This window comes from Lampris incognitus, chromosome 5 (assembly GCF_029633865.1).
Source record: "Lampris incognitus isolate fLamInc1 chromosome 5, fLamInc1.hap2, whole genome shotgun sequence".
NCBI classification, from domain to species: Eukaryota; Metazoa; Chordata; class Actinopteri; order Lampriformes; family Lampridae; genus Lampris; species Lampris incognitus.
This window is the reverse complement of record NC_079215.1, coordinates 59,679,865-59,696,353: the sequence shown is the minus strand read 5'-3', so window position 1 is coordinate 59,696,353 and position 16,489 is coordinate 59,679,865. Positions and strand designations below refer to the sequence as shown.

Genomic DNA, 16,489 nt, shown 5'->3' with positions numbered 1-16,489 from the left:
GGAGTGTTTCGCTACACCAGGATGCCTTTCGGTCTCAGCTCCGCCCCTAGCTGCTTCCAGAAAATCATGGTCTCCGTGCTGGCTGGCATACTGGGCGTGGCCATTTATCTGGACGATATAGTGGTACACGGGCCCACCAGTGAAATCCACGACAAGCGCCTTAACATGGTCTTCGCAGCCCTGTCCAAGCACAAGCTAACTCTCAATGCTGAGAAATGTGTCCTCTCTGTGCCAGCCATCGACTTCGTGGGGTTCCGGCTGTCAGCGAGCGGTGTAACTCCACTACGATCCAACGTGGACGCCATTCAGGCCATCCCTGAGCCCAGCTCGGCCGCCCAGGTCACCTCCTTCCTGGGTATGACAAGTTACTGCCTGAGGTTTCTTCCCCAGTACTCTGCGACCACAGCCCCCCTGCGCCAGCTGCTGCGTAAGGACGAGCCATGGGTGTGGTCAAAGGCATGCAGTGACGCTGTGCGTGATCTCAAGACTCAACTGACTTCACCACCAGTGTTGGCTCACTTCAACATCTCCAGCTCCACCTTTGTGACCTGTGACGCATCAGCCACAGCGATAGGGGCCGTGCTGTCTCAACCCAGAACGGTGTGGAGAAGCCCATTGCCTTCGCCTCCCGTGCCCTCAACCTGACCGAGCAGCGGTACTCCGTGGGTGAGCGTGAGGCGTTAGCCTGTATCTGGGCTTGTGAAAGGTGGCACCTCTACCTCTATGGCCGCTCCTTCACCCTCAGGACAGATCACCAGGCCCTGACAGCGCTGCTGTCCACATCTGGGACAGGCCACAAACCCCTGAGGCTGCACCGCTGGTCTGACCGCCTCCGCCAGTACAACTTCAGCCTGCAGTTCACCCCAGGCAGAGACAATGTTGTCGCCGACCTGCTCTCTCGCTCTGTCTCCACCCCAGCTCCACAGACGGACACTGACTGTGTGGAAAAGGACATTGTCCAAATGCTACACACACCCCTCCAGGCCACTGTCTCTCTGCAGGAGCTGAGGGCAGCCTCCGAACAGGACCCTGTCCTCTCCCAGCTCCGCACCTACATCCAGAACGGCTGGCCTCACAAGGTCCCAGAGGAGCTGGCTGCGTTCGCCCGAGTCAGACAGGAGCTCTCCTGCTGGAACGACTCCTGCGTGGCACGTGGGTTTTGCACAGTGGTCCCAGCTGCTCTCCGTGCACGTGTTTTGAATACGGCGCATGAAGGCCACCTGGGCATTGTGAAACTGAAACAGCGCTGCCGAGACCTGGTGTGGTGGCCGGGGATAGACAGAGATATTGAGGCTCTGGTGAAGGACTGTTCTGCCTGCCTTGTGAGTGGCAAGACTGGCCACCAGGCTCCCCCACCCCTGCAACCTCTCGCCTGGCCCTCTCAGCCCTGGGAACACCTGCAGTTGGACATTTGTGGTGAGATCCATGGAGTTCCCCACCACCAACGCTTCATGGTGGTTGCCTACGATCTACACTCAAAATGGCCTGAACTCACCACTTCCGGCACTGTGACCTCACAGATCATCATCGACTTCCTGGACTCTCTTTTCTCTCGCTGGGGCCTCCCAAAGGCCATCACCACTGACAACGGCCCTCAGCTGGTCTCTGCTGAGTTCACTGCTTATCTCGAAAGCAAGGGCATCCGTCATATACGCACTGCGTACTACCACCACCAGGCCAATGGCGGCGTTGAACGTTTTCACCAGTCACTGAAGAACGGCCTCAGAGCACACATGGCCCAAGGGTGCTCTTTCACGCAGGCCATCCGTCACACTCTGCTACACTATCGGGCCACACAGCACTCGACCACAGGCGTCTCCCCAGCCTCTCTCATGCTAGGCCGGGAACTGTGCATGCCCCTTGACAGGCTCCGCCCCTCCACACCTCAGGCACCTCCCTCTGGGGTCAGAGCCTCAGTCACTCGTCAGCAGACGCGGATGAAGCAACGGTTTGACCAGTCAAAACGAACCAGGGTGCCAGACATCAATGTGTCAGACTGGGTCAGGGTCCGCAGGCCCCACAGGGACAATAAAATGGCTTCATACTGGTCCTCTCCTCTCCAAGTCACTCGTCAGCTGGGCCCAGCCACTTACCTCCTCAGCGATGGCACTCGATAGCACTCCAGTCGTCTACGGAAGGTGTCAGCTCCGCCACACACAGCTGGTGACACAACCATAGCCATTCCCTCAGCATGGCGAGACGCCCCGGGGCTTCATGCAGCTCCTACACGGGCCCCAGACATTTCTGGGCCTCAGCTCCCCCTGCCATCTCCCTCCCCACCTCGGCCTGCCCAGCCTCAGGCCGCCCCGCGACCTGTTCGCACACGTTTACGCCCTGGCCACCTAGAGGACTTTGTGTCAACCTTTCATGTTTGAAATCCTGCCGGGGGGGGGGGGGAATGTTATGTATGCACACATCGACAGTGCTGCATTTGATTTGGTGCTGTTCTATTGTGCTGGGATCGATTGGTGATGCCTGCGGGCTCTGGGTTGTTTGATCGGGTCTGCCTTTGATGCTGTAGCAGTCTAAATAAAGAATGCCACGGAGAGGTTGTGTCGAGCGACAGCGCTGTGTCCTGACGTGATTTCTAAACTTAATAGACACACCTTGACCTTGTCATTGTTTTCATCAGTAACCGTGGGCAGATAATACAGTTTACCACATACCTCAATGTTAAACCTTGTAGCATCATTGACACCCATCCAGTTATCACCATCTTTGAAATGCAATTCTGCCCCGTTGCCTGTAGCTGCCCTCACAGAGAAAATATCCTGTGGAAAGGTTGGTATATACAAAGCATTTTTCAGTAGTGCTGTCACCTTGTGACCCTTACTGTCTACAAGTGAGATTTCTGCTTCTCCTCTGGCTTTGGCAACCCCAGTAACTTTAGTACCATCAGCTAGTTCAATCACATGGTTCTCAGGTCTGAAAGCTTTATTGATAGTCTTAAACTTCTTAAAGTCACTTACCATGTGCGATGTCGCACCACAGTCGACCATTAAGCCTTTAGCGTTAACCGTCCTCTTCACTGGACTACCGCTATCGATCAGCTTAAAACAATACGACCCGTTATCGCTGCAGTCCCCATCGTCTGCGTCTCGTCTTCGCCCATGCTGGTGTGAGGCTCTTCGTTGTGGCTCTTCTCCCATCGCCCGCGACATGGAGTCCCGCTGTCTTCCCCGGCGTGGCGTGTCGCTCCTGCGGTCTCGTCTCCTCTCGTCAGGTAGGTTGTTGTTGGGACACGTCCTGGAAATGTGTCCCATACGGTGGCATCTCCAGCATTCAACGTTGGTCGAATCTGGTCCTCTGTCCTCCGATCCTCCGTCCTCTGCCTCGTCCCCGTGGCTGGTAGCTGGCTGTCCCCGCGGCTCGCATCACGTCGTCCTCGGTCAGGTCACTCGGCTTGAATCTTTCGGTGTCCTCGAAGTTCCTCAGCTTTGCCTTGAAGTCACTGAATGTTAGATTCTCGCCCGTCTGAGTAATATGGACCACAAACGGTTTAAATAAGTCCGGGAGGCCTTTCACTACCATCGCAACTTTCAACCCATCACTGATATTCTCGTCTGCCCCCGCCAACCAAGCGAATCTCGTCTCAGCGCGAGCAATATATTCTGTGACAGTCTCGTTACTTTGCACGTGGAGGGCCGCGAGCTTGCAGTATAAACTTACTACACGCGGCTTTCCTTTGCCCGCATAATGCCCCCGTAGTATCGTCAATGCCTTGCATCCGTCTCCTGCCGCCTCGCTCATAACAAGCGACAGACTCTTGTTGTCTACAACTTGCACCAGTTCCGCGTGTGCCTGTGCATTCTTCGCAACGTCGGCTGCTCGTACAGCGTTGGCGTCCTCATCTTCGCCAACCTGCGGCTCGGCTTTGATTGTTGCCGAATGCCCGCGCAGTTCCAAATGTGCGAGGAATCTCGTTTCCCACAGTTCGTACGACCTTTCATCGCCGTCAAACAACAGCTGGCTAAATCGTTGGCTATACATAGCGCTGGGCCCATAACCTGTTGACGTTGTCATCTCTGAGGGCAGGAATACCAGCTCAACTAGACTCGTTTCACAGAGAAAAATCACGCGTGCACTTCTTCGGTGTTGCTGTAACCGGAATAGTTTATTTATTTTGCACATGCTCTTTTATAGACCACAGGTCAACACAACAGTGCCTTCTAGTGGTGACATCAGTATAAGAGCACATACACATAACCCTGGTTTAGCCAATATTTTAACAGTAAATGAATTAAAAATAGCTTCTGCATCTTCCCCATTGCTTTTGTCAAGGAATTGACTTGGATGTCACCTTCCTCCGCATTTAGGTTGGTTGCTAGTCGGAACCGGGAAAACCCCTGAATCCAAATCGGCCATGCCGCCGGTTGCGTGAAATCAAATGCCTCGGGGGGGGGGGGGGGGGATTAAATTTTCCCATTCCTCGTTTCACCGGACCAACGCCGTTCCCGATTATTGAGGTAAGTGGATTCGAAGATCTTCTGACACCATGTCATGTGCTTATACGACAGGCAAGGGAGTCGCGATTAATACCGTGCTTTATTCAGCCATCTGCTTCCAGTACAGATTAGAACAATACCCGAATGCCCCAGTACAGAACCGCGCTAAAAATATTGTTGCGTGCCCCTCCTCTTACGTACACAGCATGCTGGGCACAGTAGTTCTCATCACAACCACAAAGCTGCGTTTTGGAATCTTTAGTGAAACATTTGCATAACGACAACAGTACATCTGCTAGTGCATCTGCTAACCATGGCTACTAACACTCCTCTCACTCCGCTATTTCCGGGCTTAAAGTGAATCAAGAGCGTCACACATGCACAACACTTAACCTAGAGCGCCCCTTTGTGACCAGAATAAACATTAAAACTAACAACAAAAACATTACTAAACATGTTACAAAGCATGGACATTACAACCCTCCTTTCCTTACATTTTTTTAACAATAACTATTAACCAGTCCAACTCACTCTTTCTCTTGCATTATACCTTTTAGTCAGTTCACTTTAAAGTCAGTGAGGTATGACGGGGGTCTTCTGTTTACCCTGACTGGGTATCTCTGAACAGGTGACTGTGGCCCAGAGGGGTTAGGGGCTAAGGGATCTGGGATTTGTTCAGGGTGGTGATTTTCAGCCACCGGCAGGATCTTGAAGTGGGATGAGTTTCTGGTGATGATATGGCCATTGTGTTTGGCTGTCACCATGGAGTCTTTGATGGCGATGACCCTGTACTGGCGGGGATTGAAAGCAGGGCATAGCTTCCCTTCCTTCTTTTGACGACACAGGACCCTGTTGCCTACTTTCACAGCCAAAGGAGCAGCATGGCGCATCCTGTCAGCATCGTGTTTCATCCTGTGCTTTGTCACTGCATCTGCTTGTCGTAGCTTTGCATCAGCCTGAGACTAGAAGGGAAGAGGAGATTCAGGCAGCCTGATTCTGAGAGGCCTACCGAAGAGCACATCTGCAGGCGCCATTCCAGTTGAGCAGTGAGGCATGGCACGGTAGTTGCGGAGGAATGCGTACAGAGTCTGTTTCCATGGACGATCTTCAACGTGGACAGCACGTATGGTCTTTTCAAGGGTATGAATGAAGCGTTCAGCCTAAACATTGGCCTGAGGCCACATCGGCGTTATCTTCCTATGCCTGAAACCCAAGTATGTAGCGAAGTCTGCATATTCCAAGGTTTGGAAGGGTGGGCCGTTGTCAGTTTTGACCTCCAGTGGAATTCCCAGTGTAGAGAATATTTTGTCGAGTTTAGGGATCGTGGCTCTGGCTGACGTGGACTGCAGAATCTCTACCTCTGGATACCTGGAGTATTCATTTATGACCACCAAAAGGTAATCACCAGAAGGGAATGGACCACAGAAGTCCACACCAACTGTTTCCCATGGTGACGATGGTAGCTCAGACATGCAGAGAGGTTGGTGCGTGTGATTAGGCACAACAGCCTGGCATGGGATGCAGCCAGCTATCATGGTTTCTATTTGTCTGTCAATGCCAAGGAACCAGACTTTCTCTCTGATCAATTTCTTAGTTTTGACCACCCCCTGATGGCCTTCATGTGCCAGTGACAAGGCCCTGATTTGTAATGAATAAGGGACAATGATCCTCGTGCCTCTTAGCACAGTGTCATCCGTAGCGGTCACAGTTAGTTCATCTTTTGTTTTCTTGAATGACATTAGAGCAGCAAAGTCCACTCCGTCAGCAACATCTTGTTTTTCGGACAGTGACTCCCATGAGCCTTCTTTGATGAGTTGAATGACTTCGCACAGAGTGGGGTCAGTTTTGGTCACCTCTCGAATTTCACTTAGTGTCATTGTCTTAGGGACAGCATTTGCTGTAGCAAAGTTGAAATTTTCTTCCGCTTGTCTTTCATTGTCTGAAATGTCATGAGAGATATGTGATACTCATGCAGGGTGGCGTGACATAGTCTGCCGGGTTGTCCTTACCAGACTTGTAGCGGACTGTGTAGTTTTAAGGCTGCAGATGTAGACTCCAGCGTTCTATACGAGCAGGTGGCTTGGATTTGGGGTTGTTGAAAATCCATTCCAATGGTTTGTGATCACTGATAAGTGTAAAGGGTGCTCCGTAAAAGTATATGTAAAAATGTTCACAGCCCCACACAATCGCAAGTGCTTCCCATTCTGTTTGTGAGTATTTCTGTTCAATGGGGGACAACTCTCTACTTGCATAGCTTATCACTCTAGCTGGTTCATTTGGGCCATTCCTTTGTGCCAACACAGCCCCAAGACCTACTGGACTTGCGTCAACTACCAGTTCAGTTAGTCTGTGTGGGTCAAAGTAGGTCATCATGGTATCACTTGTTAGACTTTGTTTAATCTCATCGGGAGACCTCTGGTGCTTTTCCGCCCAGGTCCAACGAACAGTCTTTTTTGTAAGTTCTCTCAGAGGTTGGGTTATTGTGGCAAAATCCTTGATGAAACGGGCACTGTAATTTGCCTTGCCCAGAAGTCTGCGGACCTCATTGGCATTAGCTGGAGCAGCAGCGTCATGAAGTACCTGAACCTTCTTGGGATCCGAAGAGAATCCTCCATCTGAGAATGTGTATCCAAAGAAGTCCAGAGTGGTTTATGCGTATGAGCACTTGGTCTTGTTGAGAGTTAGGTTCTTCTCCCTCAGTCGCTGAAACGTTTCTCCAAGAGCTTGGTTATGGGCAGCTCTTGTTTTCCTAAACACTAATATGTCATCACTTAGGCTGATTACTCCTGGAATGCCATCCAGGGCTTGCTGAAGGGCATTTTGGAACACATCTGCAGCCGATGAAATTCCAACGCTCAGTCTTTTGTAACGTCGCAGCCCTACATGGGTGGATAATGTTGTGATATATCGAGAGGATGACTCTAGTTCTAGCTGATGATACCCACTGTTCAAATCTAGCTTTGAGAAGAACCTGGCTCCATTGAGTGATTGTATCACATCATCTACTGTTGGTGTGAGATGTCGTTCTCGTTTGATGGCCTGATTTGGTATCCTCATATCCACACAAATGCGCACCGATTCCGGGTCTTTTGGTTTTGGAACAGGAACAATTGGAGAGACCCAGGGAGTGGGACCATCCACCTTTTCGATGATGTCAAGGTCCTCTAGACATTGCAGTTCAGTCTCAATTCGATTCCTTACATGAAAAGGTACTCCTCTGTGAGGTTGTGTGACGGCAGGGACAGCTCTCTTTATGTGCAACTTGACTTGAAAGTCATTCAGTTTTCCTATCCCCTGAAAGAGGTCAGCATATTCAGTGAGGAGATCATCCACTGCCCTCACCTCTGTCTGGTTTGATGCTCTTGTGGGCTGCTCTGACTGTTGTGGAGATATGTGAAGAGCATTGGTGATTTTGATTAGTCCCAGTTGACTGGCAGTGTCATAGCCCAGTAGACTGCCATTACTTCCTTGTAGCACATGGAGTGTTGCATTTGTGAAGCGTGATTTGGACCAGTGAGGTGAATTTTCCCAGGGCAGGCAGTGGTGTGCATGAACCATAAGAAAATATGGGAACCATGCATTTGGTGAGTGAGGGCTTCTGTCTCAATCTCTGGTAAGTTGTTTCATCGATGATATTCACAGTTGCTCCTGTATCAAGCATCACTTTTATATTTCAGTCACCAACCTTTATCTTTGCATGTGGGAGATTTGCTCTTGATTGGGAGACTTACTCCTCAGAAGATTCTGTGCCTGCGTTGCTTCTTTCTTGAGATGTGATGTCACTGTTTCCACTGGTGTGTACATAATGCACTTCATGTCGACCTCTGATGCCCCCTCGTGGCCGCTTAGAGCGACAGCATTTTGCGAAATGTCCTTGTCTTCCACACGCGCTGAATGTTCTCCCTCGTGCCGGGCACGGCATTTCTTCACGGTGAGGAAAGATACCAGAGCAGTTGTAGCATCTTTTCTTTACAGCTACCCACCCCACATCTACTGCCAGAAAATCTTCCCTTAGATTACTTTGAGCTGTACTTTGTTGGGTTTCTTCCAATCCCGATGCTTGAATCTCTGCAAGTGCCATGGTTCTACCGAGTTTGGTCAACGCCATCTCTGATTTCTGTAGCGCGTGACACCGCAGTTTATTACATGCGCACGTTTGAATGATCATAGTTTTGATCTCTCTTTCAACATCAGGAAAGTCGCAAGTTGCTGCTAATTGCCGCAGCCTGCTGTGATAGGAGTCAAGTGTTTCCCCTGCTAGTTGCTTGGCTTGTCTGAATTTGTAGGTCTCGTAGACTATGTTGATTTTAGGGGAGAAGTACTCACTCAGTTTGTCTTTTGCTCGTTTATAGTTCTTTGCTTCCCCGGTGTCAATGAGTGTATCAAAGATATCCTGTACACCTTCCCCTGCATAATGTAGAAGGATTGGCACATTTTCTTGAGTCATCCTTTACATCCATAGCAACTACGAAGTTTTCAAAGCGTTGTAGCCACTTCTTCCAACGGACAGCTGAGTTCTGTTCCTCACTTATATCAGAGGCAGGGAACGACGGCAATGCAGCAGCCATGTTAGTAGAAAAAAAATTGAATCCTCATCGCCAGTGTAAAGTTTTGAAATAATAACTCAAATACCATGAAGTTGCGTTTTGGAATCTTTAGTGAAACATTTTGCATGACGACAACAGTACATCTGCTAGTGCATTTGCTAGCCATGGCTACTAACACGCCTCTCTCGCTCCGCTACTTCCGGGCTTAACGTGAATCAAGAGCGTATCACATATACAACACTTAACCAGTAGCGCCCCCTTGTGACCAGAATAAGCATTAAAACTAACGCCCGAAACGTTACTAAACATGTTACAAAGCATGGACATTACACTACCTGCTTGCCAAGGACATGTGCCGTGAACTGTTGGGGGAAGCTGCAGCTAACAAAGTGGTAAAGGTTCCTCTTTCAGTTACCACAGTTTCAAGGAGAATTGATGAAATTGGTGAGTTGCAATGTTGTTATATGTATGTTATGTTAATGTGAGGAAAATGTGCACTGTGCGTTTAATATCCAAACGTTACTTCAAATGTTATTATACTATTTACGTATAAGCCTAACCTATATTCCGGTCGTTATTAATTCACTCCCGCCCGTCCCCCGGTCCACCAGAATATTGTATATTAAACTGGTCCGCGGTGCAAAAAAGGTTGGGGAACCCTGGTTTAGGTAGATCTTATCATAACTTGTTTTGTGCAATTAATCCAGAACTAATTTTAACGCAAATATGTGCAGTTTCAGGAGCATTCAGGGAGCAGCACGTCTGTATTATTATTTTTTTTACAAAGTTATTAAAGGCCAAAACGGTCAAAATGACCGCCCATGGTCGTTGTAGTAATTTTTAAATTTCCAGTCGCTGTTTGGGACTGTTTAATTGGTTATTTTCAGTTCTTATTTTTTTTCTTTTTTCTTTTTTTACATTTCACGTTTTCCTTAGATTAGTTAATATATGTTTTCCATTTTGTTTTTCAGGTAATATTTTCACTTTTTCATTTTGCTATTCAAGTTCAACCATGTCTCTGAAGTTTAAATTGTTTAAAAATAGTATTATAATTGTTAAAATGTTAATTTTGTTGTCAGTCGTTTCCTAACAGACATACTAATACATGCAATGCATTAATTTCTCAATTGGGTATTTATCTTGACAGAATATAGAGTTTAAGTACCGCCGGTCATGATGACCGCCCATGGTCATTTTAGGTACATCTTATCGTAACTTTTTTTTGTGGTATTGATCTAAAACTAATTTTAATGCAAATTTATGCAATTTTAGGAGCGGCAGGTCTTCTTTTTTTCTCACAAAGCTATTAAACTTTGAAAATCCAAAACGGAATGACCGTCTTGCTCATTTAATGATAATAATAATGTAACTATGACGGATGAATAGGCTCGGTAGCCCTTGGCTAACGGGTAGGACCATTTAGTCGAGCGGTTAGCGATATCTCCCGCGGTGCAGGAGATACGGGTTCCCGTCCTGGCTGCGGCAGTTCCTGTGTTTGCCCCTCGAATTCACTACATTGGTGTCGGAAGTGGGATGATGAGACCGTGACATCATCGGAAGCGGAGGCGTGAGGGAGTTGATATGCTTTCCCGAAAGAGGGGGGTAATGTAACATGGATCGTCCGCACCACGGGAAACATCGCTAACCGCTTGACTAAAGGGTCCTACCTGTTAGCCAAGGGCCAACGTGACTACTTATTCGTGTACATTACAATAATAATAATGAAGAATTTCCAAAAGGGTTGGTGTGTTTTAGGCACATTTGTAATCATAAGGGATTTGGTTGAACGGGGTCCTATCCAAACACTTTTTGTGACATAACAGCTTGTGACAATTTTTTCTCATCATGGATAAATTAGATATACACTACCGTTCAAAAGTTTGGGATCACCCAAACAATTTTGTGTTTTCCATGAAAGTCACACTTATTCACCACCATATGTTGTGAAATGAATAGAAAATAGAGTCAAGACATTGACAAGGTTAGAAATAATGATTTGTATTTGAAATAAGATTTTTTTTACATCAAACTTTGCTTTCGTCAAAGAATCCTCCATTTGCAGCAATTACAGCATTGCAGACCTTTGGCATTCTAGCTGTTAATTTGTTGAGGTAATCTGGAGAAATTGCACCCCACGCTTCCAGAAGCAGCTCCCACAAGTTGGATTGGTTGGATGGGCACTTCTTTGAGCAGATTGAGTTTCTGGAGCATCACATTTGTGGGGTCAATTAAACGCTCAAAATGGTCAGAAAAAGAGAACTTTCATCTGAAACTCGACAGTCTATTCTTGTTCTTAGAAATGAAGGCTATTCCATGCGAGAAATTGCTAAGAAATTGAAGATTTCCTACACCGGTGTGTACTACTCCCTTCAGAGGACAGCACAAACAGGCTCTAACCAGAGTAGAAAAAGAAGTGGGAGGCCGCGTTGCACAACTGAGCAAGAAGATAAGTACATTAGAGTCTCTAGTTTGAGAAACAGACGCCTCACAGGTCCCCAACTGGCATCTTCATTAAATAGTACCTGTTAGAGCCTGTTTGTGCTGTCCTCTGAAGGGAGTAGTACACACCGGTGTAGGAAATCTTCAATTTCTTAGCAATTTCTCGCATGGAATAGCCTTCATTTCTAAGAACAAGAATAGACTGTCGAGTTTCAGATGAAAGTTCTCTTTTTCTGGCCATTTTGAGCGTTTAATTGACCCCACAAATGTGATGCTCCAGAAACTCAATCTGCTCAAAGAAGTGCCCATCCAACCAATCCAACTTGTGGGAGCTGCTTCTGGAAGCGTGGGGTGCAATTTCTCCAGATTACCTCAACAAATTAACAGCTAGAATGCCAAAGGTCTGCAATGCTGTAATTGCTGCAAATGGAGGATTCTTTGACGAAAGCAAAGTTTGATGTAAAAAAAAATCTTATTTCAAATACAAATCATTATTTCTAACCTTGTCAATGTCTTGACTCTATTTTCTATTCATTTCACAACATATGGTGGTGAATAAGTGTGACTTTTCATGGAAAACACGAAATTGTTTGGGTGATCCCAAACTTTTGAACGGTAGTGTACATAAATGCTCCATATAATAGGCTCAGAATCTGAGATGACGCCTGAGAAAGTGCTGTGAAACTGAAGCGCAGAAACAGCAAACTAGCGCCGACAAATTCAAGTTAAAAGGATAAAAGCAGCTTGATAATGGTGACTGGAAAACAGTCATGAGCTAATCCAAGTTTGCTATATAGTACCTATAGTCTCGGTTTTTTACACCTTATAAGAATAGTCTACTACTTACTGCATTCAGGTGATTTATCATGCATGTTGCGCCACCGTGGTAGGCCAGTTTCAAATTGCATATTTTGCACACTGGCTTGTCACCGCTCAATTTAAAGTGTCGCCACACAGCTGAGGTCTGCAGCATATTGTCTTCCCTTTGATGGCCAAGGTTAACTGAAGCGTGACGTCTCTGCTGAGAGTGAGAGGGATGTCAGGCGCCCCAGCTGAGAGTATTTCCACATTTTAACAGTCGGTGCAATTAAAAGTATGAATATAGTACAAGAATGGGCTGACAAATATTATTTTGCAGTTCCCCTTTATTGATGTTCTACATAAAGCAAAAAAACAAAACAAAACAAAACAAAAACACACACACAAAAAAACAAGACCATCCGAATCCCAAAATTAAAAGCGAATACCTTACCCAGTGAGCGAATGTCCGAATACTCGGGTATTCAGGTCTAGCCTTAACTCCACTACATGTGCGCTTCTCATTAGGCTGTCTTTTTACACATAACTTTTATCAGTCTTCTGCCGTGAACAAGGTCTACAAACAGGGTTGCTAACTGTCCAATATTAGCCGGGATGTCCCCCAGAAGGTCCTGGGTTCGAGCCCCGGAGCAGTCCAACCTTGGGGGTCGTCCCGGGTCTTCCTATGTGTGGAGTTTGCATGTTCTCTCCATGTCTGCGTGGGTTTCCTTCGGCCGCTCTGGTTTCCTCCCACAGCCCAAAGACATGTAGGTCAGTGGAATTGGCCATACTAAGTTGTCCCTAGGTGTGAATGTGTGTGTGTGAAAGTCGGCCCTGTGATGGCCTGGCGGCCTGTCCAGGGTGCCTCCCCGCCTGCCGCCCAATGACTGCTGGGATACGCCCCAGCATCCCTGGGACCCTGAGTAAGGATAAGCAGTTTGGATAATGGATGGATGGATGGATGATTTGTCCCATACGTGACCTCCCCTGTTCCGTTTTTTTTTTGACTGCTACTGCGCTCTAACCACTAGAGGGCACTCTCACAGTCGTATCAAATCTGATATAACAGCAGTAGCAGCAATGTTGATGACGACGGGTGAGAATGATCACCTGTCATCATCCAATCACAGCCTCCCTCCCGCGCATCAGTTGTACATGTACAGTAAATGCGCCAATTCCTCCAAAAACTGTAAAGTTCCGGCAATGTCTGGTGCTGTTCAGTTAGTTTGGCATGTGGAAATAAGGATTAACTTGCAAATATGGTTAAACCTGGAAAAAAGAATAGACTGCAGCAATGGGAAGTAAAAAATGCGTGGGTTAAACCCGTCAGCTGTGACTCAATGAAAGCCTGCTGTACTTTATGTCGCAGAGAATTTTCAGTTTGCTATGGAGGTGAGAATGACCTGACTCAGCATGCTTCCACAGAAATGCGCAAGAAGGCCACACTAGTTAAAGGTGCAAGCAATATTGGTGCATTCTTCGTGGCATCTACTGTGGAAAATGACAAAATTGCGGTAAGTGAAGCCTCGTACGTGTATCAAACTGTTAAACGTGTACTCGGCTACGTCAGTACCGACTGTCTTGTTAGGCTCAATGTTGCGTTGTTTCACGACTCAAATGTTGTGAAGAAGATGCACTTGGGAAGTATGAAAGCTGAGATGATCACAATGAATGTTTTTGGACCAAAGATTGTGCGGGCCATTCTGGATGATCTGTCCCCGACTGAAGGTGACCCTGGGTTTTACTCAGTTGCCTCAAACAAGGGAAATAGAAACATGTTTCCAGTGTGCGTGAGATACTACTTTTCTGTGTCTGATGGAGTGCATTACAAGTTACTTGACTTTTATGAAGACAGAGATGAAACTGCAAATGGTATACATCCAGCACTGGTGAACTGTCTGGAAAAGTATGAACTGGATATTAAACACATCACAGCCTATGCAGCAGAAAATGCCAATGTCAACTTTGGAAAACACCACTACGTTTACCAGTTATTGAGCAGTGCCAAGAGTCGCATTCTGAAAGCGAATTGCCTGGCTCACATAGCTCATAACACCTGAAAACACGCCGTGATCAGCTTTCACCTGCCAGTGGATACTGAGTCACCCATTTGAAAGATCTACAGCCACTTCTCAGTGTCTGCTTCCAGAAGAGAGGAACTGCGTGCATTTATTTTTCTTTTGCCTTTGCTGACATGGAGTGGCATGCAATTCTGCATCATGCTTGCACACGATGGCTGTCTCTTCATCCAGCTGGTGATCGTCTCCTGCAAAGCTGTCCAGCTCTCACCCCATACTTCATGTTCATTGGGGAGTCCTGTCCTGTGGCACTGAAGAGGATTTTTGAGGACAAAGAAAAAACTGGAGCTGCTGAGATTTATCTGTGCTTTTTCCACAACAAGGGGTGTGTGTTTGACACACGTTAGAAAGCTGGAAGAAAACACGCTCTACATCACAGATGTTTGTGAGGAGGTGGGAAAATTCAAAGTGAAGATGCTTCAGTGGAAACAAGACAGCTTTTTTGGTTATCAGACCAAGCAGCTGATGGACGATCAAGTGTCGGTACAAAGATCAAAGCAGCAAAAGGACTTTCTGAAGTTCTTCGACTCTGTCATTGCATACATTGACAAGTGGTTTGATTTCTCATTAGAAAATGTAATGATGAAACTGAAACCAATCGGCATACATGAGGAGCTCTCCTTCACTGACCTGGAGCAGGTGGGGGCTGCCCTCAAAATTACAGACAGTCAGTATGGACCAACTCTATGAAGAGTTTTGTGCTAGCAGGGAGGAAATACAGAAAGCCAGACAGGATGCCACAAAATCCACCAATGAGAAGTGGGTGGCAGTTTTCCAAAACATAGGGAAAGCCAACTTGATCAATATGTTCAGGATTGTCTCATTTGTCGTCAGTGTGCCAGGCTCAAATGCCTTTGTAGAGAGGATTTTGTCTCTGATGACCATTAAATGGTCAGACCCAAGAAAAAGATGCAGCACAGAGCTGATCAAAAATGAACTTCAGATATCTGTGAACTGTGACTTGTCATGTAAGGACTTTTCTCTGGCTGCACAAAAGGACAAAAGACTGCTTGAGTTGTCCAAGAGCAGCAAAAAAAAAATCCATGGAAAAAGTAGAGTTGGTGTGCAGAGGCATGCCCCCTCTTTTCCTCTTTTGCATTTAAATGTTTTGTTGTTTTTGTTGTTGTGAGGGTCCAAGTTGTGATTTCCAACTTGTATATAGAGTTAGTGAATAAGAATATGAAACATTCATTCCCCACCGCTGTTTGTGTACACAGAAGGTGCACGTTCTGTGAGGCTCTGCTGTTTGATTCCTCTGCAAAACTACAGCATACAGAAGCTATTGTTACTTCTAGTTTGTCACTTGTAGGATTTTCAAGTAGGGGATACATTTTTCTAATCTACAGTGCAAGAGTCACAAGTGTTTTGACTGTTATAGCAAAGGTAATAGGTAATGGTTTAAATAAAGGACTGTCAAAGGTACCTGCTATAAATTAACAAACTATTATTAAATCTACCATATGTTGCCAAGGCATGAGAGTCGATGAGTATATTGATCTTTAATTTGACTGTAAGAGATTAGCTATCATTATGATAAATGGCTTAAAACAATACTGTATATTCACACAACACCATACCCATACTGCCGTGGCATGCCACCTTTTGTCCCTTATTTGGCAGTGAAAAAGTTGGCAACCCTAGATATACCCAAGCCCTAGTTTAATCTAGGTCATGTTTAATTTAGGTCTCTGAACAGTCATTATTTAAAAACGAGGCCACGGCATTGATAAAATACAATCCTGTATTTATAATTCACTATCTCACCACCATTCACATCATCCAACAGCTACCTGAGAGTCCGGCGGCCACAATGGTGAGTGTTTATTATCTTTTTTTTTTGTATTTACACACACACACACACACACACACACACACACACACACACACACACACACACATAGACACACGCACACACATAGAAAAACGCACACACACCGACACACACACACACACACACACACACACACACACACACACACATATATATATATATTGTTCTGACTGAGAAATCTAAAGGTTTGTTGTATTCAGTCTATTCTAGGCCTATGTTAGTTAGCTACTCCGCATCCTTCGCGGTGCCTATGTAAGTGACACCTAGCGGCGAGACTGGGTAGTGCATTTTTATGTCTGTGTTAGTGTAAACAAGACACTGTACGACTACGATACAAGCTGTTGTATGGAA

At 46.5% G+C, this 16,489-nt stretch overlaps 1 long non-coding RNA gene across 1 annotated transcript in view; it reads left to right on the top strand.

Moving 5' to 3' along the window:
* The window catches only part of LOC130113493 (uncharacterized), a 90,884-nt gene that overhangs the window by 28,508 nt on the left and 45,887 nt on the right, over positions 1–16,489 (top strand). The window contains exon 2 of the long non-coding RNA XR_008810300.1: positions 16,094–16,120. This is a non-coding gene — a long non-coding RNA (uncharacterized LOC130113493). The remainder of the gene's footprint in view (positions 1–16,093; positions 16,121–16,489) is intronic.